Source organism: Siphateles boraxobius, unplaced genomic scaffold (genome assembly GCF_051911475.1).
Source record: "Siphateles boraxobius isolate OS27281-9 unplaced genomic scaffold, OSU_SipBor_1 41, whole genome shotgun sequence".
Classification (NCBI taxonomy): Eukaryota; Metazoa; Chordata; class Actinopteri; order Cypriniformes; family Leuciscidae; genus Siphateles; species Siphateles boraxobius.
The window spans coordinates 4,424,426-4,436,794 of NW_027509042.1; the positions used below are offsets into that span (position 1 = coordinate 4,424,426).

Sequence of the window (12,369 nt, forward strand, 5' to 3'; positions counted from 1 at the left end):
AGGCAATATTCCAGATGTTTACATAAATGTTCAATTTGATCATTTATTTTGTGCCATTTATATCCTTTATCTGAAATGTGCAAATTCATTTAATTGTACTATAAAGAAAACAACAACTTTTATTATGCTAATAAAAAATATGCATAAAGCCTGATCATAACTAAAGAACTTTCAATCTACATCCACCAAACTCGGCACAGTCCTTCAACCTGTTCTGACTCAGATGGCAATATCTTTCTTTATCTGAATCAGTTTCTAGCTGGCAAGCAAAAATTCTCCAAAACTCATAGATTTCTATTCATATTTATGACTGCAGTCTCTCCTATATCTATCAACTACTTAAAAAGAACTTAGCAACAACAAAGTATATTTTCGTCTTGATAAACTTCACTTTTCTAACTCTAATTTAAAGGGTAACTCAACCCCTGGTCAGAGCCTGACTCCAACCCCTGGCAATATTTGGAAAATGCTGGAAAAGTGGGCAGGGCGCAGAAGAGGGGGGGGCGAGCACCTAAGACCCGTGTCTCTCTGTAGGTAAGGGCGTGGGGAGCTGGTTCCTGCTTACCAGCTGACACATTGAGGGCGTGTCACACATTGAGGGCGGCGTGTGTGTTTATGTCGAATTGCCCCAATGCAGTTTGTGTTTCTCGCTCGTTCTCGCTTCTCACGAGACTTCCTATTTCCAACTTACCGGGACGTTAATCCTCATGTTGCAAGGTTGGTTTTCCGCCTGGGAACGCTGGGGGGAGCGGGGAAAGTCACCATTCTCACCAGAACGGGTTAATAAACCATCCAAATGATTACTAAACGGTTTTATTAAGTTGAAATAGTTGCCGAATGCCCCTTTAATAAAGCCCCAGTCCTACAGATCATTAACTAAAAAAAGTTGTTTTAGGGTTTAGTTACCCTTTAAAAAGAAGGAAGAGTAAATTATGCTTTTTAACCAAAGTGCTTGGCCATGTATAACTCATGATCTGCAGCATATGTCAGAATGGTCAAAACTTAGCAAGTAAGCCAAGAAACTTGGCAAGTTTTAGTACATTCATTTTTATGTCAAATTTGAGGTTACGGTATGCTGACTTCTGCATCTTCTAAATCGTTTAAAATATAATTTAGGTTTGGTTTTAGAATCAGACCAATATGACAAAAATGTCATGTTACTTTTAAAAAGATAAATTGGTAGATACTTGACAGTCAGATTACCTTGAGACTTAATGATAAGCATACAGCACCATGGGGAAAAATGTGATAATTTTTTGGCCTTGGTTCATTAAGTCTTTAAACAGACTATATCCAAAAATAGTCATTCTGAGACACTTTAGTTTGATTGAACTGCCTCATATTGCGGCACACAATCTGCCATCCATCAACAGATTGAAGGCTGAAGGGTGTTTTTAATTTCGTTTTAGTTTTAAGTTCATCCACAGTGGTAAATGGAGAGAGAGAGTGAGATATTCTGAATCAGAGACGAAGCTAATCCCTTTAACCACACGGTACATGTCAGTGTTTTTCAATCTCATCAGAAATGTCACCCGCTGAAGTGACAAGGGAGGAAAGATTGAAATGTCATGCATGATTTATGGACCCTTTTCATGTAACTGTTTATATGACAGTGTCGTTTTATCTGTGAATTCAGCTCGACTGATTTGCCTCCCACTAAGAAGTAAACGAGTGACGATTCTGACAGGAGACTTGTGGCCTGCCTGTATAAACACAAAAGTGCCCGAATTGGCTGTTTGATGGCAAAGTTCTTGCGAAACATATTATGTCTATAGTTGCGCTCACGCCATGTCATAATTACCGTAATTGCGAGATTTCAACTTCATAGAGCTTTATTTATTTACAGTTATTTACAACATGTAAGCTGGGAATTTTCTGAGAGTTCCTACTTGTACCAACTAACTGCTGCAGATTAGTTTAGGCGTTGATAGTGTTGCTATAAAAACGCATAATTCCCAGTCCGAGGACGTAAACAGCTATGAACAGAATGTCATGTGCTGTCATCTGGAAATTATGGTAATTACGACATGAGGTAAACGCTTCATGTCAACAAATAAAATTAGATAAATAACAGCTTTCTCCTAAACGCCTTTTCTAATCTACCAGTGGTTACCAAACAGAGTTGCTGCGTCCCAATTCATCGACTTATACTACACCTAAAAGTGTGTACACTTTTTGTAAAGAAAAAGTACATACTTTTAAGTGTGTAGCAGAAGAGTAGACAAGCTTTGGGACATACTATCACGTCATAAAATTGTGACTTCAACGGTTGCTCTCTGTTGCTTAGTTACACGCATCCATGTCACCATAAACCGGCATGTCAATCATCTTGTCACAGTTAAAATCCTCCACATTATATTGAATTTAATTTCCTACCGTATTGGAGAGAAAAGAAGTTGCATGTTAAACTGCCAGTCGCGGGTCTTTCATGTGGAGACTCTCCTCATAATACATAACAATGCAAGTTAATGGCCAAACGGATCTTTATAAAAGTTACATACTCTGTTCAACATACTATGCTTTGGGACACACTTATTTTAATCTCACATACTATTTAGGATGGATAATATGGACATTGGGACGCAGGGAGTGTCTCGCCACCAAACTCCATTTCTGCTGTACACGTCAAAAAAAGTAAAGTGACTTTGCCTTAAGTCATGTGACTGAATAATTTGTTCAAAGATGGAAATAAAACATGTTGCTCTCCATACACTTCTGAAATGCAAATTAGTGCCAATTTCCATGCAAGTGACAATTTTGGTCTCTCAAGGACGTAGGCTAGAAACAATGCCTTATTTGCTAACTGTTTTTGCAATATTGCAATTTTCTCATAAATTAAACAAAATTCAGATGAAAAAAAATCTAATATCTACCTAACTTGTGCCATTCACATAATGTATCTGTACTACACAAGTCTTCCACTCTGTAAAAATGGTGTAAAATAAAAACCTTTATATTTATTAACAATATAAATGTAATATATTAACTTCATTTGTGCAGGGGAAAAAAATATGTTTTAGAATAATAAAAAGTACCTGAATGAATAAATGAAAAGCAGTCTTAAGCAGATCTTGAGTAGAGACGCTACATTTGAATGACATCTCTGAATCCCACTGCACACCTGCATGGAAAATGAAACCATGTCATCACTAGAGATTAGTGTATTAAAATCAATATTTGTAAACATTTGAGTTCATTAATTAACTAAAGTTAAAGCCCTGTCTGTATTCTTAGCCACCATTAGTGAGTAATCAATAAATGTAATTTCAAAATGATAATAATCATTTTTCAATTACTCAAAGGGAACCTTGTTTGTCAGGGTGGGCGGACAATGATTAAAAATTGTAACTATACTTAGAGAGAAGTATAGTTTGCTCTTACTGACATTCAACCAATTTGCCTAAAACAACAAAATCTGAAGAAAATGCATGATTTGAATTAAATTTATATGAATACTCCCCATTTATATCTATTATACGTATATATGAGGGGCCATTAACATGGGACCTGTTCTTGGATACTGAAACTAATATAATTCTATCCATATTTCGCAGTAGTGTTGTTAAATTTCATCCATTCTTAGACTGTAACTTTGAACAAGTTATTTCAAACACATGGATACATTAATAGATTTGCTTCATAAATGGGGATAATTGGAGAAAGGGAAAAAATCTCTTCTTTTGGGTCACAATGACTTCTCCAAGTAGTTTATAAAAATAAAGTACATCAAGAGCCCCAGAGGAAGCATTACCTCCAAGGATAAGATGTCATCACATCTCAAAACGAAGGCCATTCTAGAAGTAAATGGAGGGTAATGAAATCATATATCTTCTCAGGGAAATCACTGGCAAGATAGGATATGGGTAAGCGGAAATGTGGTAAGCAGATAGGCACAGATACACCAAAATCACACAGAATAAACTGGGCTAATGGCTGACTAATATGAGTTTTTCAATGGGCATTGCTTATATATATAGAGAGAAGGGTGACATTATACATACTGACAATTATGTCAAATAAAATGTATGAACATACATGTGCACAACTGCATACACAATAAATGAATATTATTAAATTAGCATACACATTTATTCAAATTTAACACACATTTTGGGAGAAACATCAAAGACAAAGTTGATAATAAAAAGTAACATAACTGAGAACTTAACTTTTAAATTAGATCTACTATATCACCTAGTGACATTAGAAATAAAAAAAATAAAAGACTGCTATTCTGAAGAGGAAAAGGCATACACATCCACTGAGGAGGAACTAAAGTTATCCCACCTTTTCCTCATATTGATTCCCACTACGGAGCATTGAGTTCCACTCGCCACAGGAGTTCCACAGCAACGGCACTGAGCAGACAGAGAAGGTCAACCTTTGATTTCTCAGCAGGGTTTCAAAGAATCTTCTACATAAAGAAGCACTTGCCTTTTCTTTCGCTTGCTCAATCAACTGGGGACAAGTGGTTTCTAATTAGTGAAATTTGCAGAGGATATATCTCCTCCCTCCTCAACCTTTACCAAGACTTTAGTTGTCCAAAAACACATATACTGTAGTAATTTTCTAATTATGAGTGACAAGCTGCTAAAAAAAAAAAAAAAATCACTCCTGAATGTTTTCTGCTTTCATCTCTCATGCCACACAGCAGTATGCACGTTATTGTCATCATTTTTCCTAATGAGACACAATTAATCATCAAAGCAGTGGCAAAATGAATGAACTTGTTTAACCTTCTAGGAGTATATGTTTATGGACAATATAATGACCTACCACTGGCCTCAGACGATGGGAAAGAAATTACTTAATCAACAGATAAAGTAAAAGAAAAGTAAAGACAAGACATTAGTGTACTGTGACTCACAGCATAATTGAAGGCATACCCATTCCAATTACAAATCTCACTGCTACTCCAGCATCGTGGCATATGTATACATTTTTTTCTGAAAAGCTTGTGAACGCAAAATATCAGGCTAAAGTATCACAAAGAAATGCTGATATGGCCTCTCCAACCCTCTATAATGCTTGAAATTAATATTTTACTGCACATTGTTGCATTGCACATAGCCTAACAACACTGGACCAAAACTGAGACATTTTTTTAAATATCTTCTCTGATGTTCTGCAGTAGAAAAGAAGTGGATACAGGTTTGGAACTTCATGAAGGCGAGTAAATAATCCTTTTTCATTGTTAGGTGAACTATCCTGTGACACTACAGCTCTACAAAAGAGACTTTGGGCAAATTCCAATGGTCTCCTTCCGGAAAACCCCCTCACTCCTCACTCTGGGTCTGGTCTGGTCACCAACTAAGAATCTCAGACTGATTCCACTGTCTTCGGATTTGGAAAGTTATTAATCCTTCGGTTTGTTTACCTGAGGATTACTTACCTGATTCCCAATGTGTTCTTCATTCTCCAGTCTCCAGTGATCTCCCTTATCTGCCAAAAGCAGGGGTGCCTAGACCTGCTCCTGGATGGCCACTGTCCTGTAGAGTTTAACTCCAACTTGCCTCAACACAACTCCCTATAAGTTTCTAGTATGCCTAAGACTTTTATTAGCTGGTTCAGGTGTGTTTAATTGTGGTTGGAGATGAACTCTGCAGGACAGTGGCCCTCAAGGAGCAGGATTGGACACTCCTGACAAAGTCTCTGGTTTGTGGTTTTCCCTCATACTCACCTGGACACGGACACTAAACTTACACATCACTTGCCATCTTCAAGGACTCTTTAACTCTCTGTTGTTTACCTGCCAAATTCACCCGCTTGCCATAACTCTTCAGTTTAAATCTAATTTACTTGCCATATCTCTTTCGTTATAAGATCTCAACTTACCTGAATAATTGCCTGTTCTCTTCAGTGCTGTGCTATTCCATACATTTTCATATTGTTTAATAAACTGTTTGGGGTTCAAATACATCTTCCTGTCTGAGTCTCCGTAATGTATCCATTTAACTTTCCCTTCTCTTTTGTGAGATTTTCCAGCAATTATTGCTGCATCATGCGGTATGGTGCATCTGATCATTCATTTTGACTTGTTGCCATCTTTCAGACACTTTGCCAGCTCAAAACTAATTTAACTAATAAACTTACCATTAAAGAAAATAAAAAGGTCAAATGCATTGATTTACAAGAACATATGCAAAATTAACTTCTTCAACCACAATTCTGGTCATCCTACGTTTACAGATTCATCTTACTCAGTGTTTAAATGCCAACGTTCAATGCTAACACAATCTTGTCTCAATCTACATACTTCTCATTGCACTGAATCTAAACACATCTTTCCATCTGGTGGGAGGGCATATTAATGAAGGGTTCCAGTTTAAATCAGAATAATTGAAATGTCTATGTGGACATATTTCACTGCTCTGGGATATTAAGACAGATCTGAGCTCAGAGTCCTGAGTTTGAGGGTAAGGTCAATGCACGGCATGATAACTTTAACTGCATACTGATTACTCGTGTCGTGACTGTGTTCTGTTCACATACCACGTGAAGCAGATTTCTTCTTCTTCCAGACCATATACAGTACAGAGAACTTTAATAAGCCATTCGTGGGTTGATTTCACTGAGAAGTGTAAACAGTACGACACTGGAAAACAATCATTAGTTCTGCATTTTCAATCGACAGCACAGAAATTACACACTTAACCTTTAAGGATGCATTTTTATACGTTTGTTTCTCTCTTAAAAAGAAAATCATATTCCTGAATAATAGTACTATTGTTCCTTCATGATTTTTGAGCTGTGTATGTTTAGACTGTGGATAATAATTGTGTTAATACCATCAGAGAAACGGTCGGCATGGTAATTGAGTCTAAAAGGTTAAAATTCATCAAATAACAAACAAACAAAAAATCAAATGCCCTTTGGCAGTAATTTTTTGCTTTTTATCTCTCCGCGTCTTTACGTCTGAAGGACAGGAGTTTTATTTTTCTGGTCTTAGCATGATTTTATTACTGTAAACACTGGAGAGATAAATGCAAACTATAAAGCCAAATAATTAACTCATATCAAGTTAAATCAGCTTGAAATCATACAGCTATAAAAAATCTAGTTGGTTACAAATGTTCCCCAAACATCAAAAGTCATTGTGCTAACCTCTCATGCACCTAATACATATATTTAATAATTGAATAATTTGCCCCAGGACTGGTTTTGTTGTGGCAAACACAGAATTAGATTAAACACAGTTAGGAGTGTATCTGAATGCCCCTTGAAGACTTGCCAAATATTCTTAATGTGATAATAAGCGTAGCGAGAACAATACAATTATTTGAGATAACATCAGCAGCAGACAGAGATTCTGGAGTGTGAAGGACTAGAGGACTAGTAGACGCAGTCATGTGATACACTTTTAAGTGCCTCTCTGGATTACATTAACCTCCATTAGAATAAGTACGTTGCTATGAATATGAAATGGAAAAATATGAATATGCATATGAATATGCTAATGGAGCTGTACTGCAGATAAATTTAGGAATTGGGTTTTCTTTGTGGATTCAATTTTAGTGTTTATGACCTCACACATACTTCTAGTACACAAATGCAAACATGCATGCCCTGCAACGATGTAGACACGCTTGCATTTGCGATAGAGTTGCTTGACAATGTCTACATCATCAAAATCGATGTTATTGTGCAGGTGGCTTTAAACATATAAACTTTAACTAACTTCCTCAGCAGGATTTTCTTTAAACTGTTGCTCTGCCATAAATGTAGTTGATCAGAAAAAGAAAACCGTCTGCAGTCGGAAACTGTGTACGCTAATGTCCGCTATATTGGCCCTTGCAGCAACGCTGAGAATTCTATGAATATGTATTGCAGCCCGACAACGTCCAGACGCAACGACGCATGAAATCGAGCTTGCGTAGCTAGAAACGACTGTGTTCACGTAGTTGCATGGTTTGGGCTTTAGGTCAAAGTGCTGTTCTTTAACCACCTTCAGTCTGTAGTCTCTCTCCTCTACTTCAATGAACCTCAGTATTTCGTTCTACTCCACGGGGGCTTGTGCATAAAGTTTAATGGAGGATAAAAAGAGAGAGAGATAAAGAGGATTTATCCAGCAGAGTCCTTATAAATAAGGCCTCTAATGATGTTCCTGTCCTTATTTATGTGTGACAGGTTTCAGACAGGCACCTCGAGGGACAGCCGAGACCTTGTCTTGTCGCGGGTGCGCAGTGCCCACAGAGGGGGACTGATTGATCAGGTTCCAGACCGAGGTCTGTCTGAGATTGAGACGTGATAGTTGGGGCAGCTGATTGATGCGTGAGCGCGCGTGTGTATGTGTGTGTGTGTGTGTGTGTGTGTGAGGAGAGAATACATCAAGACAAGAGGCTGAACAGACAAGCCAAAGGTGCTGTGCAGAGTGTGTAGATATGACGCTTAGAAACAGATTTACAATGAACACTCATTTACAGCACTGCTCTTACCTATTTAGCCCACTGTCAATGACTGTAAATTAAAGGAAATGCTAACCCACGTTCTTTTCTAAATTCTGTCATGATTTACTCACCTTCACGTCTAAAACCCTGTATGACTTTCTTTCTTAGGTGGAACACAAAATAAGTCCCACAAGTATACAATAATCTAAATGAAATATTGCAATAACTCAGAAAGTACACATAATTGCAAAACAAAGAAGTTTCCGTCTTTTTCTGCCTCTCTTGTTTATGTAAGCTATGAATGTATGTGTTTCAGAGATTATTTTAGAGGTAGGAAAACGGATTATAAATCACACAACGGAACAGGGTACAGAATGTTACCAATCATGCCCAGCATGTTATACAACCCATAGAGCAGGTAATAAAAGAAGGTGGAAAAGTCTGAGAGAATTTACAACCCCATTTCAGGAATAGGGACATTTTGTAAAATGCAATAAAATCAAGAATCTGTGATTTGTTCATTCTCTCGAATTTAACTGACAAATGTTCAAAGAAAATATTTCCAATGTTTTCACTGACCAACTTAATTTTATTTTGTCAATATAAACAAGTTTTGAACCTGATGGCTGCTACACATTCCAAAAAAGTTAGGACAGAGGCATGTTTACCACTGTGTCACATCACCTTTCCTTTTAAATACACTTTTGTTGACAGTTTTGCAAGTGGAATATTTGCCCAATCTCGCCTGACATCTAATCAACAGTCTATGGTCATCGTTGTCTCTGATTCTCCTTTTCATGATGGGTCATACATTTTCAATAAGAGACAGATCTGGACTGACGGTAGACAGTCAGGCACATCCCTTCTATAGTACAAAGTGTCTTGAAACCACTCAGTTTTAGCGTGCAGAATGAGGCCTGGCATTGTCTTGCTTCCCAGGAAAGATGTCATCTTGATGGCAGTTTATGTCTCTGTACAATCCAAATATATGCCTCCATGTCAGTGATACCTTCACACAAATGCAAGTCACCCATGCCGTTTGCACTGATGCACCGCAATACCAGGACAGATGTTTGCTTTTGCACCTGTCGCTTATGAAAGTCTGGTTGGTCCCTTTCGCCTTTGGGACTGAGAACTCGATGACAACTCGATTAACAAGCTGAAACATGGACTCATCTGACCAGCACAGATCTGTTTAATGTCTTCTAGTCCATCTGAGATGAGCCAGATAACTCACCAGCCTCTCCGCATATAACTGATATAAAGCTTTCTCCTTGCGTAACAGAGATTTAAGATGCATTTCTTGATGCAACGTCAGACTGTGTTCAGTGAAAACGGTTTCTCCAAAGTACTCCTGAGCACATGTGGCTGTATGTAACAGAGTAGCATGATGGTTTCTCATGCAATGCCATCTGAGGGCTTAAAGATCATCCACATTCAACGGAGGTCTCCTGCCTTACCCAACACAGACTGAGATTTCTCTGGATTCCCTGAATCTTTCTTACAATATTATGTATGGTAGATGGTGCAATACAAAAATTATTTGCAATCTTGCATTTAGAAATGTGATTTTTGAATGGTTTGACAATTCTCTCATGATATTAGGCACAAAGTGGTGAGCCATGACCCATCTTCACTTACAAAGACTAAGAAGCTCTTTTACACCCAAACATGATACCCTCACCTATTACCAGTTCACCTACTTATTGTGGACTGCTTAAAAAGACTTGGATATTCTTTTCACTTTTATTTTACCTCTGTCCCAACTTTTTTGTAGTGTGTTGCAGCCATCAATGTCAAAATTTGTTTATATTTACAAAATACAATTATGTTGTTCAGTGAAAACGTTGGAAAACTTTTCTTTGTACTTTTGTTCAGTTAAAAAAAAGGTTAAAGAGAATTAACAAATTACAGATTGTACATATTATTGCATTTTACAAAACGTCCCAACTTTTCTGAATATGGGGTTGTATTATGAATTTGACATTTTCGTAAGGGAGGGTCTGAATTTACCATGGTAACTATATTTTACACCAAAGTACCATAGCTAGGCTACTGTTACTACAATAAAAGGGTTACAATTTATTTTAAGGTGTCTTTGTTACACTGTAATTATACATTTAAGAACTGTGTAATATTAAGTAACTATGTACTTACTTATCGTAGGATATGGGTTTGATTTGGTTTGGTTTGGTTTGGTTTAGGGTTAGTTCCATGTAATTATGCATAATTTATAATTATTACTTTAGTAACTACATGTAACATATACTATGACACTGTAAAATAAAGTGTTACCAATAAAAGTGCTGTATCTTGTTATCCACCACATAAATACATTTAAAAATAAGAAAGAATTAGATTTACACTAGCTGAGGGAGATCCCATATTAATTTATGATTTTTCATTATAAAATATCCTGAATCAAAGGTTTTCCAGGGACCAAGAGAGTGCTAGGGGGTTTGTGGAACAGTTCAGAGAAAAACAGTGAAAAAGACTAAAAAGAAATCACAGAAATAAAATTAAACGAAAAAAATTATTTGATTAAAATAAATAAATTAAAAATACAATTTGATACAACATTTGACATCTAACCGTATACAATAGTGAGTGGAAAAATGTATTGATGTAATTTAAAGGAAATATTTTCCGAATAATATTTTACAAATTTTTATAATATTTTAAATTGAGTCTATAATTATATTGAGTCTGAAAATATAGAAAATATAAAATATAGTCCCTGCCTTATGACAGCATCGGCCAAATAAGTAAATATGAATGTAAATTGTACTGTAGCAATAGTAACTATATTGTTTAGGTGGAAACTATCGTAATAACAAAATAAATCCACATGAAATTCTAGAAGAAAAATCTCATTTAAATTAAAGTCAAACTTCACCCACAAACTGTCCTGAATGAACCACAACTTTGCCAATCCTCAGACTCCCTATAGGTAACATGATCAATATTACTTTTAAATGTTTAACAGAATATCTGCCAGTAATTTTCTAAGGTAATTTTTTATCTGTCAAAGGTTTGCTCGCGTGCAACTCAAGTAGTCCCTTGCCACCAAGATAACTAAGCACAAACCATATAATATTAATATTAACTTACATTTTGTTGATGAACAGTCCCATAAAGCAGGTGTTCCCACAGTTACCTCCTCCAAAAGGTCTTGACCTTTTTGCAGTCTATGGTTTCGACGCGTTCCCACAAGTGAAATTATTATTGCCAAAGCTAGTCTACGGAAAGCCTGGCCACTCCCTATTAAGTCCTATTGTACCGAATTTTGGTTGTAGTTCCACCAGAGTTCCACTGGGTGCAAAATGAATGGGAGTCTATGGAGCTAATCGGCTAAATTTGTCTTTTCACCCGATTGCCGTTGAGAAATCTCAGATTTGATTGTAGGTTTTGCAAGTTCAACATGGGTTATAGGTCGAAAGTTGAATGAACGAGTACTTATGTCCTTTCAATTTCTTACAGGTTGAGTTGTTGTTGCCCATTACACGCTAGCATTCTGCTAATGAACGCTAATTGGTCAGTGAAGGACTGATTACGACCAGAGATACCGCTTGATGTTCAGTTCAGAAGCCGGAAGTTTACTGAGTGAAAGTTCTCCCCTTATTAGACATTCTCTGGTTTTGCGAAATAAGTGGCGTCGTCGTGTCACTTCCGGCAGCGAGCACTGGCTCTACATGGTGAGTGCACATAAAAGCACTCGCGATCGAAGACCACAAATGTTGTTGTTGCTGTTTTGTTGTTGTTGTTGTTGTTGTTGTTATTGTTGTTGTTGTTTACCATCTTTTGGAATAAATACAAAACCAACAGGAATAAAGTGCAATATTTTTATTTATTTATCAATTTTCAGTTTATCAACTGTAGCCTAAAGTAAATTATAAATTATAAAGTTTCTCACACATAACCCCACATTTAGTTTACAATGGTACATTTTGGTTGGCTAAGCATGTAAAATTCCTAATTAGGA

The 12,369-nt window shown here is 36.7% G+C and overlaps 1 long non-coding RNA gene across 1 annotated transcript; it reads right to left on the bottom strand.

Moving 5' to 3' along the window:
• Positions 1 to 3,745: 3,745 nt before the first annotated feature.
• On the bottom strand, positions 3,746 to 11,570 carry LOC143707176 (uncharacterized). Its single transcript, XR_013193095.1, has 3 exons — positions 11,499 to 11,570; positions 4,288 to 4,358; positions 3,746 to 3,844 (listed from the first exon to the last, which is right to left on the bottom strand). It is a non-coding gene; the product is annotated as an uncharacterized LOC143707176 (long non-coding RNA).
• Between the last annotated feature and the right edge of the window lie 799 nt (positions 11,571 to 12,369).